Below are 24,612 nucleotides of genomic sequence, written 5' to 3'. Positions count from 1 at the left end.
TATCCAAATCGAATCAGCGCTTCCGATTCAAAAGCAATTAGATCCCCTGCTCCCCCTGTGCAGCAGACTTCAGCTGCAGCCCATGTGCATGCCGTTCATCTAAAGCAGAAATCACAGCAGAGACTCTGGGCTAGTAATAAGCCATCCACTATGGACCACGGGCTTAACTTCCACTGCTTTAACTGTGGGGACAAATCACACTCAGCAAAGTGTCCTAATTGTCCTGCAGGTGGGACGAAATGCTCTGCATGTGCTAAATGAATAACCTCACAACCTTTTAAACTGAATTCAAATTCTCAAACTGCCATGGTGGGATTTCAACACCGTTCTTTGGATTATTATTCCAAGTTTCTGGATTACTAATCACAAAAGATACTATCAGTTCCTCAAGATTTCCTGTAGCACTTCACAGCCAATACATTGCTTTTGTTATTTCTTTACTGTTGTTATTGAGGCAAACATAGCAATTAAATGGAACTAATGAAGATTCTGTAACAACAAATGAGAGGAATGATCACTTAGTCTGTTTCTTGGTGCTGTTGGTTGATGAAGACATTTTGGCCGGGGCACTGGAAGAATTCTGTGCACTCGTCTGCCCCCTCAGGTGGACGTAAAAGATTCCACTATTTTGAAGAAGAGCAGGGGAGTTCTCCCCGGTGTTCTGGCCAATATTTATCACTCAATCAACATAACAAAAGCTGATCATCTGGTCATTATCCCATTGCTGTTTGTGGGTGTTTGCTGTGTGCAAATTAGCTGACGTGTTTCCCACAGTACAACAGTGACTACACTTCAAAAGTACTTCATTGGCTGTAAAAGCACTTTGAGACGTCCGGTGGTCATGAAAGGCACTGTATAAATACAAGTCTTTCTTTCTTTTGATTATTGACGTGCAACTGAACAGGCAGACAGAGTATTGGTTTAATATCCTATTCACCTCTGACAATGCAGCTGACAATCCCTCAGTATTGCACTGAAATTTCAGTCTAGATTATGTGCTCATGTTCTGTGGTAGGGCTTGAACCAAGTCAAGTAGCTCCAAGTCTGTGTCAAGTGCCTGCAGAGATATTTATTATGTTTTGTCAGAATGTCTCATATCTGTACTAATGGTCAAATGGAGTTGATTTATTAGAATGTCTGATATTTATAAGGAAAGCTGAATGCATTTTATTGGTGATTTCTATATGAACAGGTTTAGGAAATCAAAGACAGAAACCTCTACAACCAGGAGATAATATAGAAGATGCAGCTCAGCTTTATTCAAATGCTAATGAAATACAGCAAATGCAAGGTAACATTTAAACACCAATAATATAGTCGTTTTACAAGTGCTGTGCTCCATTTGTTCATGGCATTTATGAATCCCCTTTGCAAATTTCAGTTACACTTAAAAAGTCACACAGGCACAAACATGTTGTGCTTTTGTGCTGTTACATCCAAATATCCTGCAGGATGCAAAAGCATTTTCTTATCCTTCATAATCACTGCCCATTTATTGTTAGTTCTTCATTGCAAACTCTTGTTGTTCAGATACTTTTATAAGCTTAGATCCTAGGATGGTATAACATTATAAAATCATAGAAATTTATGGCACACAACGAGGCCATTCAGTCAATCGTGTCTGCGCCAGTCGAAAAAGGAGCTATCCAGCTGAATCCCACTTTCCAGTTCTTGGTCCTTAGCCTTGCAGTGTACGGCACTTCAAGTGTGTTTCCAAATACTTTTTAAATGTGGTGAGGGTTTTTCCTCTACCATGCTTTCAGGCAGTGAGTTCCAGGCTTACAACTTCCAACTTACATTCCCACCAGCATTGTATCTTCAGCAAACTTGGATATATAACATTTAGTCTTCACATTCTATTCATTGATTTCAATTCTGAATAGCTGGAGCCCACGCACCGATCCTTGTGGTACCCCACTAATTACAATCTGCCAACCCGAAAATGACAGTTATTCCTGCTCTCTGTTTTCTGATGGTTAACCAATCCTCAATCCATTTGAGTATATTACTACCCCCAATGCCATGAGCACTAATTTTGTTTAATAACCTCTTGTGTGGCAACTTATCGAATTCCTTCTGAAAATTCAAATACACCACATCCACTGGTTCCCCCTCATCTATTCTGCTAGATACAACCTCAAAAAAACTCAAACAGATTTGTCAAACATGATTTCCATTTCATAAATCCAAGTTGACTTTCCCCAATCCTATTAATATTTTCTCAGAACCCTGTTACCATATCCTTAATAATAGATTCTATCTTTTTCCCTACTACTGATGTCAGATTAACTGATCTGTAGTTCCCCGCTTTCTCTCTCCCTCGTTTCGAAAAAAATGGGGTTACTTTGTATAGATTCTAGAATCTATGGAATCTTGGAAGATGACAACCAATGCATCCACTATCTCTATAGCCACCTCTTTCAAAACCCTAGGATGCAGGCCATCAGGCCCAGGGAATTTATTGGCTTCCAGTCCCATTAATTTCTCCAGTACTATTTTGTTACTAATATTAATTTCTTTACGTTCCTTATTCTCGCTAGACTTTTGGTTCTCCACTAGTTCAGGGAGGTTTTTTGCGGCTTCTTCTGTGAGGATGGACACAAAGTATTTCTTTAATTTCTCTGCCATTTCCATATTCCCCACTATAATTTTTCCTACCTTAGCCTGTAAGGTACTCACATTTACTTTTGCTAATCTTTTCCTTTTTACATACCCATAGAAGCTTTTACAGTCTGTTTTTATGTCTCTCGCTAGTTTACTCTCATATTTGATTTTCCCTTTCTTCACCAATTTCTTGATCCCCCTTTGCTGAATTCTAAAATCCTCCCAATCCTCACGTTTACTGCTCCTTTTTTGATCCAATATATTTTTAACTTCTCTTGTTAGCCACGATTGAACCACATTTCCTGTGGGGTTTTTGTGCCTTACAGGAATGTATATTTGTTGTAAATTATGTATTAATTCTTTCAAGGCTAACCATTGCTCATCTACCATCATACCTTTTAATCTAGTTTCCCAATCTATGTTAGCCAGTTCGACCCTCATCCCTACGTAGATTGCTTTGTTTAGATTGAAAACTCTAGTTTCGGATTTTACTAAATCACAATCAAACTTAATTTAAAATTCTATCATATTATGGTCTATCATCTCTGTGTAGGTATTGTTAACATAGAAACTGTCAAAGTTCATTGAGTTGAAATGTTGGTTCCAGTTTAATACTTTGGCTTGGAAGCTCTTCAGATATGTGATGTTAGACTCTGAAATACTTGAACCATCTTCAGTAAAATAGATCTTTGTGATGTTGGTCCAGTATAAAAGGCTTCAAGCACAATACAGATCTATTTATTCAGTCACTTTACTGATTGTGTATACCACAAGTTTGCAATAGGCATGGCTGTTTAGAAATAATATGAATCTTTAAAAGAAAGTAAACAAGTAGCAACAAGTGCAGATGTCAGGATTACGTGCGGCTTCGAGACTCCACATGATCCTATCGCTTCCCAAGACTTCATATCCAGGCTCACACATGAAGAATCAACATTTGAGATATATATTGGAGGGCTGTCAGTATTTGTGGAACCAGAGTCCAGTGGGAATCAGGAGAGGTGGGGTAAAGATAATAAAATTGGAAAAGACATTATGATTCGTGAGCTATGTTTTTAATTTACATTGTTTAGTAAATCTGCAGCCACAGAATTGTTGATTCTCCAATCTATGAGTCAACTTGGCAGCATTGTCATTTTGGAGACAGACATTTGTGGGTTCAAGCCCCACTTCAGACTTTCATAGAATCATTGAATCATAGAATGGTTAAAGCACATAAGGAGGCCATTCTGTCCATCGAGCCTGTACTCTTTACTGACACTTCAGGGGATTACTGCATTTTCGAAAGTGCTGTCTTTCAGTTGAGACCTTTTTGGTGAATGTTAAAGATATCATTGTATCTATTGACGATGAGCACGGTGTTATCCTGACAAAATTCTTCCCTCAACCACCATCCCCACAAAAGATTAATTGGTTGTTGTCTCATTTCCTGCTTTCGGGACCTTGAATGGTGTTTGTTTATCTGCCAACAGTACTTCCACTTTGAAAGTAATTCATTACTTGCTTTGGGATATGTTCAGCCACGATATATATAGATACACATCCTTTATTTCCATCTTATTCCCTGCAGACACAGAAAGAGAAGATATTCATTACGGATCGATCGCTTTTCAGAAAAATTCACCAGCTAGTGAAGCCAAATATTGCTATTTGTTTTTCTTATTTTTGTGTTCTTCAAGGTGACAAATGTTAATGCTGGATTATAAAACTCATTGGGCTATATTTTCGGTTCATTGCCACCTCTGTTTTTGCCCCGGAGGGATGGTAATGGTGCAGGAACATTTTCGGGCAGACGGCCATCATCCAGTGTCCCATCGGGACATTTGGAGCCTGGGTTGTGGGGGCACGGAGCAGTACCTCCTGGGAGAGGCGAGCTGGTGTGCAACACCCCTGGTTGCAACACCAAGTCTAAATTTGAACCTTGCCCGATCTGTAGCGCCCCCTAGTGGGATCGCCTGTGAAAGCTGGCGGTTCCAGTTGTATCAGCCGCAATGAGGGAAGGAATGTCTACCTGGGATAAATGCGATTGTTTTAATTTTCTTATTTTTGCGATTCATGCAGATGTGGTGTCAGTAAAATACTAGGTCTGTTTTTAGTGTTTTTTTTCAGATTTTTTTCCCCACTGAATCCTCTCTGAGAGTGCGCAGAGGCCAGCTGTTTACCTCGGGATTTTTATTTGCTCAGCTGAAATAGAATGATGGATCGCCTCCCTTAGTGCTCCGCTCCACACTCAGGGCTCAGCTGGTGAATTTTGCGGCTGGGGACGCAAACCATTTCCCAGTTCAAAAATTTACTGCTCCTCTTCTTCTTAGGCAATCCATCGGAAACGAGGATGACTTGTTCCCACTTAATGTGAGCTCTCAGGTGACTGATGAGTCCAATACGGGACCGACATTCTCTGTCACAGGTGGAGTAGACGGTGGCTGGAGGGACGGATGGGTGGGGCTTGGATTGTCGTGTGCTCCTTCCACTGTTTGCGCTTGGCTTCGGTGTGCTGCCTGCGAAAAGACTTCCCGGATGCTTCTCCTCCACTTTGAGTGGTCTTGGGCCAGGGATTCCCAGTGTGGGTGGGGATGTTTCACTTTTTCAAGGAGGCTTTGAGGGTGCACTTGTGGTGTTTCCTCTGCCCACCTGGGGCTCGCTTGCCGTGTTGGAGCTCTGAGCAGAGCACTTGTTTTGGGAGTCTAGTATCGGGCATGCGGACGATGTGGCCTATCCGTCAGAGCTGAACTAGCGAGGTCAATGCTTCGATGCTGGGGATGTTGGCCTGAGCACCTATCCTGCCAATGGATTTGCAGGATCTTGCAGAGGCAGCATTGGTGACACTTCTCCGGTGCTTTGAGGTGCCTGCTGTACATAACCGATATCTCTGTAGCATCTAGGAGGGTGGATAACACCACTGCTCTGTAGAGCATGAGCTTGGTGCTGGGTTTGAGGTTATGCTCTTGAAGCACTCTCTTCCTCAGATGATCGAAGACTGCATTGCCACACTGAAGGTTGTGTTGGACTTCGTTATCTAAATCTGCCCTTGTTGCCAATAGGCTGCCAAGGTGTGGAAAATGGTCCACATTGTCCAAGGCCTCGTCATGGATCGTGATAATCACGGGGCAGTACTGTGTGGTGGGGACAGGTTGGTAGAGAACCTTTGTCTTACTGATGTTTAGTGTACTCTCTTATGCTTCGGTGAAAGTATTGACGATGGTTTGGAGTTCGACCTCTGAGTGCACAAATGCAACCGTCGTTTCCATACCGTAATTCAATGAAAGATGCTGGGATGAGCTTTGACCTGGACTGGAGGGGACAATGGTTGAACAGTATCCCGTTTGTTCTGTAGATTATCTCCACTCCAGCGGGGAGCTTATTGAGGTTGAGATGGAGCATTGCAGCAAGGAAGATTGAGAAGAGCATTGGTGCGATGACACAGCCTTGCTTGACATGGTCCACTCGTGTATTGAGTCTGTGTTGGATCCGTTAGTCAGTATCACGGCTTGCATGTCATCGTGAAACAGCTGGAGGATTGTGCCGAACTTTTGAGGCCAGCCGAGCTTGAGGAGGACAATCCATAATCCCTCCCAGTTTGTGAGGCCAAAGAAGGCCATGTACAGAGGCTGGTGCTGCTCCCTGCTCTTTTCTTCAATTTGGTGCACAGTGAAGATCATGTCCATTGTGCCCCTTAGTGGGCGGAATCCGCATTGCGACTCTGTGAGGAGCTCTTCAGCCACTGGGAGAAGGTGATTGAAGGGGATTCTTGTGAAGACTTTCCCTGTGCCAGACAGCAGAGAAAATCGTCTGTATTTACTGCAATTGGACTTGTCACCTTTCTTGAAGATGGCCACAATTCTCTGAGATCCCCTGGCCTACTCACTTCCTTCCAAATAAGAGAAATTAATTCATGGAATCATGCCAATAGTGCTTCTCTGCCATGCTTTAGTGCTTCGGCGGGGATTCCATCTGCTCCTGAGACCTTGTTGTTCTTCAGTTGTCAGATGGCCTTTTCAACCTCATGCCGGGCTGGGGTTGTGCTGACGTGGTGACGGGTAGCGTGCAGCAGGATGGAGTCAAGGCCACTCGCGTCAAAGACAGAGTCTCGTTTACGGATATCTTCGAAATGCTCCTTCCATGGGCACTGACTGCCTCTCTGTCCTTGATGAGTACCTCTTCCTTCTTGACCCTCAATGGGGTAGAATGTTGGGTGCTTGGGCCGTAGGTGGTCTTGACTACAATAAAGAATCCACGCACGTCGTGGTTGTCAGATTGTTGCTGGATCTCCAGCTCTTTTTCCACCCACCATCTGTTCTTTAGGTCGCGACTTTTAAGTTGGAACTTGGCCTTCAGATGTCTATAGAGCTGCTTTCTTGCTCTCAAGTTGTGTGGCTGTTTACAGTTCAAGAATGCCTTGCGCTTGCGGCTTATTAGCTCCTGGATCTCTTGGTTGTTTTCGTCAAGCCAGTCTTGATGTTTCCTGGTGAAATGACCAAGCGTCTCATCACAGGTGCTAATTACGGAGGCTTTGAGGGCAGACCAGGCACTGGACCCAGGAGCGAGGTTCGGAGGGCCAGCAAGGTTTGGTCCCAGGAGCAAGGTCAGGACCCAGGTGCGAGGTCAGGATCCAGGAGCAAGGTCAGGATTCAGGAGGGAGTTCGGGACCCAGGAGCGAGGTACGGTCACAGGAACGATGTCAGGACCCAGGTGCGAGGTCCGATTACAGGAGCGAGGTCGGGACGCAGGTGTGAGGGCTGGACCCAGGAGCGAGGTCGGGACCCAGGAGCGAGGGCGGGACCCAGGAGCGAGGGCGGGACCCAGGAGTGAGTTCGGGACCCAGGAGCGAGGTCGGGACTCAGGTGCAAGGTCGGGACCCAGGAGCGAGGGTGGGACCCAGGAGCGAGGTCGGGACCCAGTAGCGAGGGCGGGACCCAGGAGCGAGGGCAGGACCCAGGAGCGAGGGCGGGACCCAGGAGTGAGGTCGGGACCCAGCAATAAGGTCGACAGGAGCATTGAGGTCGAGACCCAGGAGTGGCGCAGCCTGGACTAGCAGTGGGGTCATGGCCCATGGAAGACGCAGCATGGGCCAAGAGCGAGATCAGGAGTCCTACACTGCATCCTATGAAAACCAGGGAGAGAGGACCTGTGGGAAAGAGGAAGGACGACAGAAGGAGTATGTGTGTTTGTGTGTACTAGGCCCATGCAGTGGAGCCCAGTCTCCAATCATCTTTAATGCCCTTGCCACTGGACCAAGACCTTGCTCTGTCAAGCCCGTGTGGTAGCTGGTGTGCAACGGCCACCCCACGTTAAAGGAAATCACGCACAGGCATCTTCCACACTTTAAAATGAAGTTTGGGACCTGGAACATCAGGACACTCATGGATAACCCCAACAGCGACAGACTGGAATGCCGTACTGCTATCGTTGCCCGGGAACTCAGACAATTCGACATAGACGTTGCTGCCCTAAGCGAGACTCAGAGGGCAGGGGGAAACCAGCTCCAGGAACAAGGTGATGGTTACACCTTCTTCTGGAAAGGTAAACCCGAAAAAGAACACCGCCTCTATGGGATAAGCTTTGCCATGAAAAGTGAGCTAATTGGGCATCTCAGAGAATCCCCTTGCAGGATAAACGGACGCTTCCTGATCCTTCAGCACACTCTAGCCCGGAACCAGTGCGCTACAGTCATCAGTGCGTATGTCCCAACACTGGAAGCTACAGACGAGACCAAAGAAGAATTCGACACCAGCCTCGAACAATCCCTGACCCGAGTCCCACCCGGCGACAGCTGATCCTCCTCGGCGACTTTAGCGCCAGAGTTAGAAAGGACACAGACCTCTGGGGAGGTGTGATCGGCAGAGGGTAGGGAAAGCCCAACTCCAATGCTACCATCCTCCAGACCAAATGCTTATAACATGCTCTTGTCATATCCAATACCTTGTTCCATTGGAGTGACAAGTGCAAGGCTTCATAGCAACACCGTCGTTCCAAGCACTGGCATCTGCTAGACGACATCATCATCTGAACGAGGCACGGCAAGGATGTCCACATCACCCACGCCATGACACGAGCTGACAACTGCTGGACTTACTACCGCCTAATCCGTATTGTCATTTCCATCAATGTAGCCCCAAAATAGCGGCCGCAACAGAAATGCTGCCGTAGGAAAATCAACGCTGGAGCACTCAAAGACCTTGCTAAGAAAGCCCTATTCAGCCAGCGCCTCACAACCAACCTAATGACTTCCAGTCAACTGGAGACGTAGCATGTCCACAGTGCCTGGTCTGCCCTCACCTGGATTAACGCCGCAACAGAGGCGTGACCGAATTTCCAGCCCATTACATTTCGGCATGTAATGTCAGCCTCAGGCACTCCTCGTGTAAAGCTCCTCATAATGTCAAAGTGCGCCATCACCAACCTCCGACGATCACCCATTGATGCCCCATGAGCCATTTTTCCATTTGCCACACACATACAGCTTTTGGCGTCTCTAAGTAGATTGCCAATTATTGTCAAATTAGAGAAGAAATTGTGCTGTCGGTCTGTTCCTAGTAGGAACTGCTTTCAGACTGCAGAACTAGAAACAACAAATATTAAAGTAATTCAACAAACAGAAACATTATTGTGCTGACTACAGTACTGGACTACCAGCCTGAAAGTATTAGCTTCCACTTTGCCGTCCATCGCTGAATCCGGGAGGTCACAGAGACTCTCTACTCCAGGAGAAGGAACTTCATTGTGTTCCCTGTGAACAGAGAGAAGCAGGAGGAGCTTGCAAGTGGCCTTACCAGGATAGCAGACTTCCCCATGGCCAAGGGCACCATTGACTGCACACACATAGCTTTGCCGGCACGTATACCAATCCTGAGATGTTCTGTAACCACAAAGGCTGCCACTCACTTAATGTACAGTTGTTGTGCGACCATGTCCAGGGCATCATGCTGGTGAATGCCCGCTGTCCTGGCAGCAGTCAGAAATCCTTCAGCTATCACGTCAAACCCGAGGGTGGCTGCTCGGTGACAAGGACTATCCGCTTTGCACCTGACACCCCTCTGCAACCTAGTATATCCTTCCTTCATCATCTGAGTGAGGGACCGCAAGGACATCAGCATCGCACGCGCCATGAAAGGAGCTGACGACTGCTGGACTGACCACCGGCTAATCCGCTCTGATATCTCTATCAATGTAGCCTCACAATGCTGGCAGCAACTCAAAGACTGCCGCAAAAGGATCAATACTGAAGCACTCAAAGACCCTGCAAAGAAAGCCATAGTCAGCCAATGCCTCATAGACAATCTGGCGACCTCCAATGAACCGGAGCCACAGAGTGTTCATAGTGCCCGGTCTGCCCTCATCCAACATAATTAGCATCTGCGAAGAGACTCTTGGTTACTCTAGCAGAAAACATCAAGAATGGTTCTGTTGCCACGGCATTTTGAGGCTACATTGATGGATCACCAAACGGATTAGCCGGTAGTCAGTCCAGCAGTCATCAGATCCTGTCATGGCGCGAGTGATGCGGACGGCCTTGCAGTCCCTCACTCAGATGATGACGTAGTCTAGCAGATGCCAGGAGGCCTTGTATTTACCAAACAAGGTGTTAGCTATGACAAGCCCATGTTCTGAGCATTTTGTCAGGAGGAAGATACCATTGGAGTTGATTTTCCCTATCCCTTCCCTGCCAAACACCCCTCTCCATTGGTCTGTGTCCTTTCCAACTCTAGCATTAAAGTCGCCAAGGCGAATCAGATTGTTGCCCGTTGGGATTCGGGACAGGGATTGTTCAAGGCTGGAGTAGAATCTCTCTTTGGCCTAGTCTGTAGCTTCCAGGGTTGGGACGTACGCACTGATGACCGTAGCATACTGATTCCGGGTTAGGGTGAGCCGAAGGACCATGAGGCGTTCGTTTATCCTGTAGGGGGAATCTCTAAGGCACCAAACTAGCTCATTCTCGAAGGTGAAGCCAACCCCATGGAGATGACATTCTTCTTCTGCTTTACCTTTCAAGAAGAAAGTGTATCTACCACCTTGGTCCTTGAGCTGACCTTCTCCTGCCCTCCGTGTCTTGCTCAGGACAGCGATGTCGATGTCATAGTGTCTGAGTTCCTGGGTAATGATAGTAGTACGATGTAAGTCGTGGAGTATGGATGGCGGAGGCCCCAATTCGACTAAATCAGGCGGAGATGTACGAGGAAACCAGTAAAAAATGCGGCACCGGGAGCCGGGGTGCCACAGGCGGTGATAATCGGTGGGTAGCGGGAATTGCAAATCAGCAGGAATCGGTGGATGGCGAGAAGCGGGGGATCGGCAGGAATCGACGGGCGGCGAGGATTCGAGAATCGGTGAGGATCGACAGGCGGCAAGGATTGGAGGATTGGCCGGAAGCGGTGGACGGCGAGGATTGAAGGCTCGGCGGGAATCAGTGGGTGGTGAGGTTTGCCAGCAGAGAGGGCGGGACCCAGGAAAGGCTCAGCACAGACCAGCAGTGAGGTCGGGACACGAGGTCAGAATACACGTGGTCACTAGTAAAGAAACATAGAAACATAGAAACATAGAAAATAGGTGCAGGAGTAGGCCATCCGGCCCTTCGAGCCTGCACCACCATTCAATAAGATCATGGCTGATCATTCCTTCAGTACCCCGTTCCTGCTTTCTCTCCACACCCCTTGATCCCTTTAGCTGCAAGGGCCATATCTAACTCCCTCTTGAATATATCCAATGAAACGGCATCAACAGCTCTCTGCGGTAGGGAATTCCACAGGTTAACAACTCTCTGAGTGAAGAAGTTTCTCCTCATCTCAGTCCTAAATGGCTTATGCCTTATTCTAAGACTGTGTCCCCTGGTTCTGGACTTCCCCATCATCGGGAACATTCTTCCTGCATCTAACCTGTCCAGTTCCGTCAGAATTTTATATGTTTCTATGAGATCCCCTCTCATCCTTCTAAACTCCAGTGTATAAAGGCCCAGTTGATCCAGTCTCTCCTCATATGTCAGTCCTGCCATTCCAGGAATCAGTCTGGTGAACCTTCGCTGCACTCCCTCAATAGCAAGAACGTCCTTCCTCAGATTAGGAGACCAAAACTGAACACAATATTCCAGGTGGGGCCTCACCAAGGCCCTGTACAACTACAGTAAGACATCCCTGCTCCTATACTCAAATCCACTAGCTATGAAGGCCAACATACCATTTGCCTTCTTCACCGCCTGCTGTACCTGCATGCCAACCTTCAATGACTGATGAATCATGACAACCAGGTCCCGCTGCACTTCCCCTTTTCCTAATCTGCCACCATTCAGATAATATTCTGCCTTTGTGTTTTTGCCCCCAAAGTGGATAACGTCACATTTATCCACATTATACTGCATCTGTCATGTATTTTCCCACTCGCCTAACCTGTCCAAATCACCCTGCAGCCTCTTAGCGTCCTCCTCACAGCTCACAACACCACCCAGTTTAGTATCATCTGCAAAGAACTAACGGCCAAAGCGTGAGCAGCAGGAGAGAGTGGAAAAGTGCAGGAGAGCAGTGTGCTGGAGCTGCAGCCGATGGGCCCGGGGCACAATATCTGTATTTTATAGACAAATTCACAAGCTTCTCCAAGATGCGCTCACCTACACTGCGATCTCTGAAAAGCAGAGAGAGAGGACCTGAGGAGGGGCTCTGTAGGAATGTATGCCAGACCCACAGTAGGAGTATATCTTTGTATGTGTACTAGCCCGATGTAGCAGAACCTGGTCTCCAATTGAGTTGGATCCCCTTTTCATTGGACCAAGACGTTGCTCTGTCAAGTTTGTGTGGAGCTGGTGTGCAACGGCCATCCCACACTAAAAGAATTCATGCACAGGCATCTTTCACCCTTTCAAATGAAGTTCGGGACCTGGAACATCAGGACCATCATGAACAACCCCAACAGCGACAAACCGGAACGTCGTACTACTGTCACTGTCTTGAATATACTCAACGACTGAGCCTCCACAGCCCTCTGGCATAGAGAATTACAAAGATTCACCACCCTCTGAGGGAAGAATTTGATCCTCATTTCAATCCTAAATGACCGACCCCTTTTTCTGAGACTGTGACCCCTGGTTCTAGACTCCCCAATCAGGTTAAACATCCTCCCTGCACCTACCCTATCAAGCCCTGTAAGAATATTATGTGTTTCATCGAAAACATAGAAACATAGCAACATAGAAACATAGAAAATAGATACAGGAGTATGCCATTCGGCCCTTCTAGCCTGCACCGCCATTCAATGAGTTCATGGCTGAACATGCAACTTCAGTACCCCATTCCTGCTTTCTCGCCATACCCCTTGATCCCCCTAGTAGTAAGGACTACATCTAACTCATTTTTGAATATATTTAGTGAATTGGCCTCAACAACTTTCTGTGGTAGAGAATTCCACAGGTTCACCACTCTCTGGGTGAAGAAGTTTCTCCTCATCTCGGTCCTAAATGGCTTACCCCTTATCCTTAGACTGTGACCTCTGATTCTGGACTTCCCCAACATTGAGAACATTCTTCCTGCATCTAACCTGTCTAAACCCGTCAGAATTTTAAACGTTTCTATGAGGTCCCCTCTCATTCTTCTTAACTCCAGTGAATACAAGCCAGTTGATCCAGTCTTTCTTGATAGGTCAGTCCTGCCATCCCAGGAATCAGTCTGGTGAACCTTCACTGCACTCCCTCAATAGCAAGAATGTCCTTCCTCAGGTTAGGAGACCAAAACTGTACACAATACTCTAGGTGTGGCCTCACCAAGGCCCTGTACAACTGTAGCAACATCTCCCTGCCCCTGTACTCAAATCCCCTCGCTATGAAGGTCAACATGCCATTTGCTTTCTTAACCGCCTGCTGTACCTGCATGCCAACCTTCAATGATTGATGTACCATGACACCCAGGTCTCGTTGCACCTCCCCTTTTCCTAATCTGTCACCATTCAGATAATAGTCTGTCTCTCTGTTTTTACCACCAAAGTGGATAACCTCACATTTATCCACATTATACTTCATGTATTTTCCCACTCTCCTAACCTGTCCAAATCACCCTGCAGCCTCTTAGCGTCCTCCTCACAGCTCACACCACCACCCAGTTTAGTGTCATCTGCAAAGAACTAACGGCCAAAGCGTGAGCGGCAGGAGAGAGTGGAAAAGTGCAGGAGAGCAGTGTGCTGGAGCTGCAGCCGATGGGCCCGGGGCACAATGTCTGTATTTTATTGACAAATTCACAAGCTTCTCCAAGATGCGCTCACCTACACTGCGATCTCTGAAAAGCAGAGAGAAAGGACCTGAGGAGGAGCTCTGTAGAAATGTATGCCAGACCCACAGTAGGAGTATGTCTTTGTATGTGTACTAGCCCGATGTAGCAGAACCTGGTCTCCAATTGTGTTGGATCCCCTTGTCATTGGACCAAGACAATCAGATCACCTCCCATTTTTCTAATCTATAGAGAATGAAGGCATAGTCTGCTCAATCTCTTCTTATAGAGCAATCCCCCCATCCCAGGAATCAGTCTAGTCAACCTTCATTGCCTTCCCTCTATGGCAAGTATATCCTTCCTTAGGTAATGAGATCAAAACTCTACACAATACTCCAGGTATGGTCTCACCAGGGCCCTATATAATTGCAGTAAAACATCTCTCTCTTATACTCAAATCATCTTGTAATAAAAGTCAACATACCATTTGCTTTCTTAACTTCTTGCTGTACCTGCATTTTAACTTTTGGTGATTCATGTACATGAACACCCAGGTCCCTCTGAAAAACAACATTTCCCAATTTCTCACCATTTAAAAAATACTTTTCTATATTTCCTACGAAAGTGGATAACATCACATTTCTCCACAATATATTCCATTTGCCATGTTCTTGCCCACTCACTTAGCCCTTATATATCCCTTTGAAGCCTCTTTGAATCCTCCTCACAACTTGCATTCCCACCTAGTTTTGTATCTTCAGCAAACTTGGATATATAAAATTTGGTCTTCTCATTCAAATCATTGATTTTGATTCTGAATAACTAAGGCCCAAACACTGATCTTTGTGGTACTCCACTAGTTACAGTCTGCCTACCCAAAAATGACATGTTTATTCCTATTCTGTTGCCTGACGGTTAACCAATCCTCAATCCATTCGAGTATATTGCCCCCAATATCATGAGCACTAATTCTTTTTAATAAATTCTTGTGTGGCAACTTACTGAATTCCTTTTGAAAATCCAAATACACCACATCCACTGGTTCCCCCTCATCTATTCTGCTCGTTACAACCTCAAAAAAACTCCAACAGATTTGTCAAATATGATTTCCATTTCAAATCCAAGTTGACTTTCCCCAATCCTATTAATATTTTCTCAGTGCCCTATTACCACATCCTTAATAATAGATTCTATAATTTTCCCTACTACTGATGTCAGGTTAACTGATCTGTAGTTCCCCGCTTTCTCTTTCCCTCGTTTCTTAAAAAGTTGGGTTACTTTGCATAGATTCTAGAATCTATGGAATTTTGGAAGATGACAACCAATGCATCCACTATCTCTATAGCCAACTCTTTCAAAACCCTCGGATGTAGGCCATCAGGCACAGGGAATATATTGAATTCCAGACCCATTAATTTCTCCAGTACTATTTTGTTACTAATATTAATTTCTTTATGTTTCTTATGCTTGCTAGACTTTTGGTTCTCCACTAGTTCAGGGAGGTTTTTTGCGGCTTCTTCTGTGAGGATGAACACAAAGTATTTCTTTAATTTCTCTGCCATTTCCATATTCCCCATTATAATTTCTCCTACCTTAGCCTGTAAGGGATTCATATTTACTTTTGCTAACATTTTTCTTTTTGTATACCGATAGAAGCATTTACAGTCTGTTTTTATGTATGTCACTAGTTTACTCTCATATTTGATTTTCCCTTTCTTCACCAATTTCTTGATCCCCCTTTGCTGAATTCTAAAATCCTCCCAATCCTCAGGTTTACTGCTCTTTCTTTGATCTAATACTATCTTTAACTTCTCTTGTTAGCCACGATTGGATCACTTTTACTGTGGGGTTTTTGTGCCTTACAGGAATGTATATTTGTTGTAAATTATGTATTAATTCTTTAAAGGCTAGCCATTGCTCATCTACCTTCATAACTTTTAATGTAGTTTCCCATTCGGCGTTAACCAATTCGACCCTCATCCCTTCGTAGTTTGCTTTGCTTAGATTGAAAACCCTAGTTTCCGATTTTACTAAATCACAAGAAGAAACATAAGAAACATAAGAAACATAAGAATTAGGAACAGTAGTAGGCCATCTAGCCCCTCGAGCCTGCTCTGCCATTCAACAAGATCATGGCTGATCTCAGCTCCACTTACCTGCCCGCTCCCCGTAACCCTTAATTCCCTTATTGGTTAAAAATCTATCTATCTGTGACTTCAATACATTCAATGAGCTAGCCTCAACTGCTTCCCTGGGCAGAGAATTCCACAGATTCACAACCCTCTGGGAGAAGAAATTCTTTCTCAACTCGGTTTTAAATTGGCTCCTCCGTATTTTGAGGCTGTGCCCCCTAGTTCGAGTCTCCCCGACCAGTGGAAACAACCTCTCTGCCTCTATCTTGTCTATCCCTTTCATTATTTTAAATGTTTCTCTAAGATCACCCCCCATCCTTCTGAACTCCAACGAGTAAAGACCCAGTCTACTCAATCTATCATCATAAGATAACCCCCTCATCTCCGGAATCAGCCTAGTGAATCGTCTCTGTACCCACTCCAAAGGTAGTATATCCTTCCTTAAGAAAGGTGATCAAAATTGCACTCAGTACTCCAGGTACGGCCTCACCAATACCCTATACAGTTGCAGCAGGACCTCCCTGCTTTTGTACTCCATCCCTCTCTCAATGAAGGCCAACATTCCATTCGCCTTCCTGATTACCTGCTGCACCTGCAAACTAACTTTTTGGGGATTCATGCACAAGGACCCCCAGGTCCCTCTGCACCTCAGCATGTTGTAATTATTCCCATTCAAATAATATTCCCTTTTACTGTTTTTTTTTCCAAGGTGGATGACCTCACATTTTCCAACATTGTATTCCATCTTCCAAACCTTAGCCTATTCGCTTAATCTATCTAAATCTCTTTGCAGCCTCTCTGTGTCCTCTACACAACCCGCTTTCCCACTAATCTTTGTGTCATCTGCAAATTTTGTTACACTACACTCTTTCCCCTCTTCCAGGTCATCTATGTATATTGTAAACAGTTGTGGTCCCAGCACCAAACACTGTGGCACAACACTAACCACCAATTTCCAACGCGAAAAGGACCCATTTATCCCAACTCTCTGCTTTCTGTTAGCCAGCCAATTCTCTATCCATGCTAATACATTTCCTCTGACTCCGCGTAACTTTATCTTCTGTAGTAACCTTTTGTGTGGCACCTTATCGAATGCCTTTTGTAAATCTAAATACACCACATCCATCGGTACACCTCTATCCACCATGCTCGTTATATCCTGAAGGAATTCCAGTAAATTAGTTAAACATGATTTCCCCTTCATGAATCCATGTTGCGTCTGCTTGATTGCACTATTCCTATCTAGATGTCCCGCTATTTCTTCCTTAATGATAGCTTTAAGCATTTTCCCCACTACAGAAGTTAAACTAACTTGCCTTTTGTCTGCCCCCTTTTTTAAACAGAGGCGTTACATTAGTTGCTTTCCAATCCGCTGGTACCTCCCCAGAGTCCAGAGAATTTGGGTAGATTATAACGAATGCATCTGCTATAACTTCTGCCATCTCTTTTAATACACTGGGATGCATTTCATCTGGACTAGGGAACTTGTCTACCTTGAGTCCCATTAGCCTGTCCAGCACTACCTCCCTAGTGATAGTGATTGTCTCAAGGTCCTCCCTTCCCACATTCCCGTGACCAGCAATTTTTGGCATGGTTTTTGTGTCTTCCACTGTGAAGACCGAAGCAAAATAATTGTTTAAGGTCTCAGCCATTTCCACATTTCCCATTATTAAATCTCCCTTTTCATCTTCTAAGGGACCAACATTTACTTTAGTCACTGTTTCCCGTTTTATATATCAGTAAAAGCTTTTACTATCTGTTTTTATGTTTAGCGCAAGTTTACTTTCGTAATCTATCTTTCCTTTCTTTATTGCTTTCGTGGTCATTCTTTGCTGTCATTCAAAATTTTCCAAATCTGCTAGTTTCCCACGGACCTTGGCCACCTTCTACGCATTGGTTTTTAATTTGATACTATCCTTTATTTCCTTGGTTATCCACGGCTGGTTATCTCTTCTCTTACCACCCTTCTTTTTCACTGGAATATATTTTTGTTGAGCACTATGGAAGAGCTCCTTAAAAGTCCTCCACTGTTCCTCAGTTGTGCCACCATTTAGTCTATGTTTCCAGTCTACTTTAGCCAACTCTGCCCTCATCCCACTGTAGTCCCCTTTGTTTAAGCATAGTACGCTCATTTTGAGACACTACTTCCTCACCCTCAATCTGTATTACAAATTCAACCATACTGTGATCACTCATTCCTCGAGGATCTTTTATTAGGACTTAATTTAACATAAGAACATAAGAACATAAGAATTAGGAACAGGAGTAGGCCATCTTGCCCCTCGAACCTGCTCCGCCATTCAATAAGATCATGGCTGATCTGGCCGTGGACTCAGCTCCACTTACCCGCCAGCTCCCTGTAACCCTTAATTCCCTTATTGGTTAAAAATCTATCTATCTGTGACTTGAATACATTCAATGAGCTAGTCTCAACTGCTTCCTTGGGCAGAGAATTCCACAGATTCACAACCTTCTGGGAGAAGAAATTCCTTCTCAACTCAGTTTTAAATTGGCTCCCCCGTATTTTGAGACTGTGCCCCCAAGTTCTAGTCTCCCCTACAAGTGGAAACAACCTCTCTGCCTCTATCTTGTCTATCCCGTTCATGATTTTAAATGTTTCTCTAAGATCACCCCTCATCCTTCTGAACTCCAACGAGTAAAGACCCAGTCTACTCAATCTATCATCATAAGGTAACCCCCTCATCTCCGGAATCAGCCGAGTGAATCGTCTCTGTAGCCCCTCCAAAGCCAATATATCCTTCCTTAAGTAAGGTGACCAAAACTGCACGCAGTACTCCAGGTGCGGCCTTACCAATACCCTATGCAGTTGCAGCAGGACCTCTCTGCTTTTGTATTCCATTCCTCTCGCAATGAAGGCCAACATTCCATTCGCCTTCCTGATTACCTGCTGCACCTGTAAACTAACTTTTTGGGATTCATGTACAAGGGGCCGCGGAGTGTCTGATTAAGGTTAACGGGTCCTTGACGGCGCCCCTTCGCTTTAGGAGAGGGGTGCGCCAGGGATGCCTCATGTCCGGCCAGTTATATGCTGTTTGCGTGGAGCCTTTCCTGCGCCTCTTGCGGACGAGGTTGACGGGACTGGCTCTGCAAGGGCCGGGCGTGGAGGTCGTCCTCTCGGCTTACGCCGATGACGTGCTCCTTGCGGTAGAGGATCCCGCTGACCTGCGGAGGATGCGTGAGTGCCAGGAGATTTACTCGGCCGCGTCCTCCGCCAGGATCAACTGGGAGAAATGTTCCGGACTCCTGGTGGGTCAGTGGCGGGTGGACTCCCTGCCGGAGGAGCTCAGGCCTTTTGCCTGGAGCACGACCCATCTCCTCTATCTGGGAGTCTACCTTAGCCCCGACGAGGGAGCCTGGCCGGCGAACTGGCAGGAGCTGGAGGCCAAGGTCGCCGCTCGCCTAGGGCGCTGGACAGGACTGCTCCGAGTGCTGTCCTACAGGGGTCGAGCGCTAGTCATAAACCAGCTGGTGGCCGCAATGCTGTGGTACCGGCTGGTCACTTTGACCCCTCCCCCTGCGTTTGTCGCCAAGATACAGAAGAAGCTGGTGGACTTCTTCTGGAACAACAGGAAGCACTGGGTCTCTGCTGCGGTCTTGAGTCTCCCGCTTGAGGAGGGCGGTCAGTCGTTGGTGTGCGTCAGCGCCCAGCTCGCGACTTTCCGTCTTCAGACCCTGCAGAGATACCTTTACGTCGAGCCCCCTCCTAGGTGGTGTGCTCTGGCGAGGTATTTCTTCCGCCAGCAGCTCGACCTCAATTATGACACGCAGCTCCTGTTTGTGAACTTGGGGGGTGCCAGGACCGCCCTCCGGGAGCTGCCTGTCTTTTACAGGGAACTCATCAGGGTCTGGAACAAAGTCTCCACCAAGCGCAGCTCTCCGCCGGCTGGAGTGGCGGCCGTCCTGCAGGAACCGCTGCTCGGGAATCCGTACCTCCACGGCCGAGGCTTTATGTGGCGGTCGGAAGAGAGGGCTGTGGCTGGTGAGGTGACCAGGGTCAGGGACCTGCTCGATGGCGGAGGAGCGGGCTGGATGGCGCCAGACACGCTGGCGCGGCGCCTAAATTCTGCAAACGTCCGCCACGCGGCCGATGCCATCGAGTCGCTAAAAACAGCTCTGGGCCCTGACTCCATTAGGTGCATCGAGGAGGCTCAAGCACGTGGGGAGATCCCGTCCGAACTGACCCCCGTCCGGACGGAATTCCTCATCGGCGCCAAACCCCGGAACCTCCCTCGGGGGCCGGCGCCTCACAACTTGAGCCGCCTCCGGGAAATCCCCTCCGTGCCTTTCAGTTCCGCGCGGAGGGGTTTCCTGTACGGGCTGCTCCTGCACACCCTCAACTTTGCCATCCTCGCCGGCCGTCCGGACACGCCATGGCGTACCATCTTGCCGTCCGGAGGAGGCGGGGGTCCCCGATGGAGGGCACTCTACGCAGGGGTCCTCCCACTATTCATCGGGGACTTGGCCTGGAGGGTGGTGCACGGAGCAGTGCCGTGCAACAAATTTTTAAGCCGGTTCACGGACTCCCAGGCCGCCTGCAATTTCTGCGGTCTGGAGGAGTCCGTGTTCCATGTTTTTATTGAATGCACGAGGTTGCAGCCCCTGTTCCACTATTTGAAGGGGCTGCTCCTGAAATTCTGGCTGCACTTCAGTCCCACTCTCCTGATCTTTGGGCACCCTGTGCGGAGGGGAGCGGGTAGGTCCGAAGGCCTCCTCGTAGGACTGCTCCTGGGCACGGCCAAGGGTGCCATCAGCCGGTCCAGGCAGCGGGCGGTCGAGGGGGTCGTTCAACCTGACTGCCTGCCTCTCTTCCGCTCTTACATCCGGTCCAGGGTGTCCTTGGAGATGGAGCACGCGGTGTCCACCGGTACGCTCGCGGCCTTCCGCGAGAGGTGGGCACCGGAGGGACTGGAGTGCATCATCACGCCCGGCAACCAAATTTTAATTTGATTTTACGTTTTAAAGTTAATTTGTTTTAATTTCCGGTGCTTTTAGTGTCCCCTTCCCTTTTATAGGGGGCACTGGGGAAAAATTGTCATTTTAGTGCCCAAAAAAAAACAACAAAAAAAAAAAGAAAAACACAAAAAAAAAACACAAAAAAAAAGGGGGGGAAAAAAAAAGGGGCCTTGTAAATGTCTGGAGTGTCACCCAGGTCGGGTGGCACCGTTTAATGTTTTTATGTTTTGCAGGTAAACTCAAAAGAGTTTCATGTACAAGGACCCCCAGGTCCCTCTGCACCGGAGCATGTTGTAATTTCTCCCCATTCAAATAATATTCCCTTTTACTGTTTTTTTTTCCCAAGGTGGATGACCTCACACTTTCCGACATTGTATTCCATCTGCCAAACCTTAGCCCATTCGCTTAACCTATCCAAATCTCTTTGCAGCCTGTCTGTGTCCTCTACACAACCCGCTTTCCCACTAATCTTTGTGTCATCTGCAAATTTTGTTACACTACACTCTGTCCCATCTTCCATGTCATCAATGTATATTGTAAACAGTTGTGGTCCCAGCACCGATCCCTGTGGCACACAACTAACCACCGATTTCCAACCCGAAAAGGACCCATTTATCCCGACTCTCTGCTTTCTGTTCGCCAGCCAATTCTCTATCCATGCTAATACATTTCCTCTGACTCCGCATACCTCTATCTTCTGCAGTAACCTTTTGTGTGGCACCTTATCGAATGCCTTTTGGAAATCTAAATACACCATATCCATCGGTACACCTCTATTCACCATGCTCGTTATATCCTTAAATAATTCCAGAAAATTAGTTAAACATGATTTCCCCTTCATGAATCCATGCTGCGTCTGCTTGATTGCACTATTCCTATCTAGATATCCAGCTATTAAAATTCCAGCATATTATGATCCTTCTTCCCTGAGGGCCCTTTTACTACATGGTTATTAATTAACCCTTTCTCATTGGACAAACCAACAACATTCAGAAATCATATCATACCACAATTCAACCTGCATTCGTTTAAATCTCACTCATATTTAGCTGTGTATCTCAATTAATATTCGGATTAATAACTATTTTGAGTCCTCTTCCCCTCTAAAAGCGTGGTCACACATTTACTGAGCTATCACGCTACAACCCTTAGATGCCTCGAGCACACGTCACAAATACTCTAGTGTTTCTAAAACCACTCGCAACAACTAATGCCAAAGATTGAGTGCAACTTGAATATCTTTTCTCGGCAATATTGTTTTCTCTGAAGGACTGATCCCACTTTGCTGATCATTCGAATCTATTCGCAATGGAGCAGGTTTTGTAGAAATGCCTGATACAACTTTCAGAAATTCAGGCCAAGCTACTGTCTTATCAGAAAAATATATTTTCCAGAAGATAACGAGATGCCGGTGCCTGAGACAAGTCATTTTGCTGAATATGCAACTGTCAATAGAAAGGCAAAAGAAGACGGTAAGTAGATAAATCATATTATGTGGCTCTCTCTGTGTAGGTATTGTTAACATAGAAATTGTCAGAGTTCATTGAGTTAAAATGTTGGTTCTAGTTTCATACTTCGGCTTGGAAGCTCTTCAGATATGTAATGTTAGACTCTGAAATACTTTAACCACCTTCAGTAAAATAGATCTTTGTGATGTTGGTCCAGTATAAAAGGCTTCAAGCACAATACAGATCTATTTATTCAGTCACTTTACTGATTGTGTATATCACAAGTTTGCAACAGGAATGGCTGTTTAGAAATAATATGAATCATTAAAATAAAGTAAACAAGTAACAACAAGTGCAGATGTCAGGATCACGTGCGGCTTTGAGACTCCACATGATCCTATCGCTTCCCAACACTTCATATCCAGGCTCACACATGAAGAATCAACATTTGAGTTATATACTGGAGGACTGTCAGTACTTGTGGAACCAGAGCCCAGTGAGAATCAGGAGAGGTGGGGTAAAGATAATAAAATTGGAAAAGACATTATGATTCGTGAGCTATGTTTTTAATTTACATTGGTGAGTAAATCTGCAGCCACAGAATTGTTGATTTTCCAATTTATGAGTCAACTTGGCAGCATTGTAATGTTGGAAACAGACATTTGTGGGTTCAAGCCCCACTTCAGACTTTCATAGAATCATAGAATCATAGAATGGTTAAAGCACATAAGGAGGTCATTCTGTCCATCGAGCCTGTACTCTTTACTGACACTTCAGGGGATTACTGTATTTTCGAAAGTGCTGTCTTTTAGTTGAGACCTTTTTGGTGAATATTAAAGATATCATTGTATCTATTGATGGTGAGCACGGTGTTATCCTGACAAAATTCTTCCCTCAACCACCATCCCCACAAAAGATTAACTGGTTGTTGTCTCATTTCCTGCTTTCGGGACCTTGAATGGTGTTTGTTTATCTGCCAACATTACTTCCACTTCGAAAGTAATTCATTACTTGCTTTGGGATATGTTCAGCCACGATATATATAGATACACATCCTTTATTTCCATCTTATTCCCTGCAGACACAGAAAGAGAAGATATTCATTACGGATCGATTGCTTTTCAGAAAAATTCACCAGGTAGTGAAACCGAACATTGCTATTTGTTTTATTTTCTCTTATTTTTCTCTTCTTCAAGGTGACAAATGTTAATGTTGGATAATAAAACTCATTGGGCTATATTTTCGGTTCATTGCCACCTCTGTTTTTGCCCCGGAGGGATGGTAATGGCAGCAGGAGGCATTTCCGGGCAGACGGCCAGCATCCAGCGCCCTGCCGGGACATTCAGTGTCGTGGTTGTGGGGGCGCAGAGCAGTACCTCCCAGGAGAGGCAAGCTGGTGTGCAACACCCCTGGTTGCGACACCAGCTCTAAATTTGAACCTTGCCTGATCAGTAGCGCCCCACAGTGCCCCCCAGTGGGACCGCCTGTGAAAGCTGACGGTACCAGCTGTAGCGGCCGCAGTGATGGAAGGAATGTCTACCTGAGGTAAGTGTGATTGTTTTATTTTTGCTATTTGTGCGATTCATGTGGATGTGGCATCAGTAAAATACTGGGACTGTTTTTGGTGGGTTTTTTCAGATTTTTTTCCCCCACTGAATCCTCTCTGAGGGCGCTCCGAGGCCGGCTGTTTACCTCGGCATTTTCATTTGCTCAGCCGGTCCAGCACCCGAAAAGAATTATGGAAAGCCTCCCTTAGCGCTCCGCTCCACACTCAGGGCTCAGCTGGCAAACCATTTCCAGGTTCAAAATTTACTGCCCCTCTTCTTTCTCGGCAGTGCCTCGGAGTCGAGCATGTCTTGTTTCCACATTAATATGAGTTCTCAGGTGACTGATGAGTCCAATGCGGGACCGACATTGTCTGTCACAGGTGGAGTAGATGGTGGTTGGAGGGACGGATGGGTGGGTGCTTGGGTTGTTGTGCGCTCCTTCCGCTATTTGCGTTGGCTTCGGCGTGCTCCCGGCGGAGAGACTCGAAGTGTTCCACGGCTTCCCGGATGCTTCTCCTCCACTTTGAGCGTTCTTGGGCCAGGGATTCCCAGGTGTCGGTGGGGATGTTTCACTTTTTCAAGGAGGCTTTGAGGGTGCCCTTGTGGTGTTTCCTCTGCCCACCTGGGGCTCACTTGCCATGTTGGAGCTCTGAGTAGAGCACTTGTTTTAGGAATCTAGTATCAGTCGTGCAGACGATGTGGCCCGTCCATCGGAGTTGATCGAACG

At 46.2% G+C, this 24,612-nt stretch overlaps 1 long non-coding RNA gene across 1 annotated transcript; it reads left to right on the top strand.

Annotated features, from left to right (window-relative positions):
• Positions 1-1,206: 1,206 nt before the first annotated feature.
• Positions 1,207-23,477, top strand: LOC139262022 (uncharacterized). Its single transcript, XR_011592859.1, has 3 exons — positions 1,207-1,291; positions 22,285-22,362; positions 23,420-23,477. It is a non-coding gene; the product is annotated as an uncharacterized lncRNA (long non-coding RNA).
• The last annotated feature ends 1,135 nt before the right edge of the window (positions 23,478-24,612 follow it).

Source organism: Pristiophorus japonicus, chromosome 4, assembly GCF_044704955.1.
Source record: "Pristiophorus japonicus isolate sPriJap1 chromosome 4, sPriJap1.hap1, whole genome shotgun sequence".
Taxonomy (NCBI): domain Eukaryota; kingdom Metazoa; phylum Chordata; class Chondrichthyes; family Pristiophoridae; genus Pristiophorus; species Pristiophorus japonicus.
The sequence above is the reverse complement of the archived record's forward strand: the minus strand, read 5'-3'. Positions and strand labels throughout refer to the sequence as shown.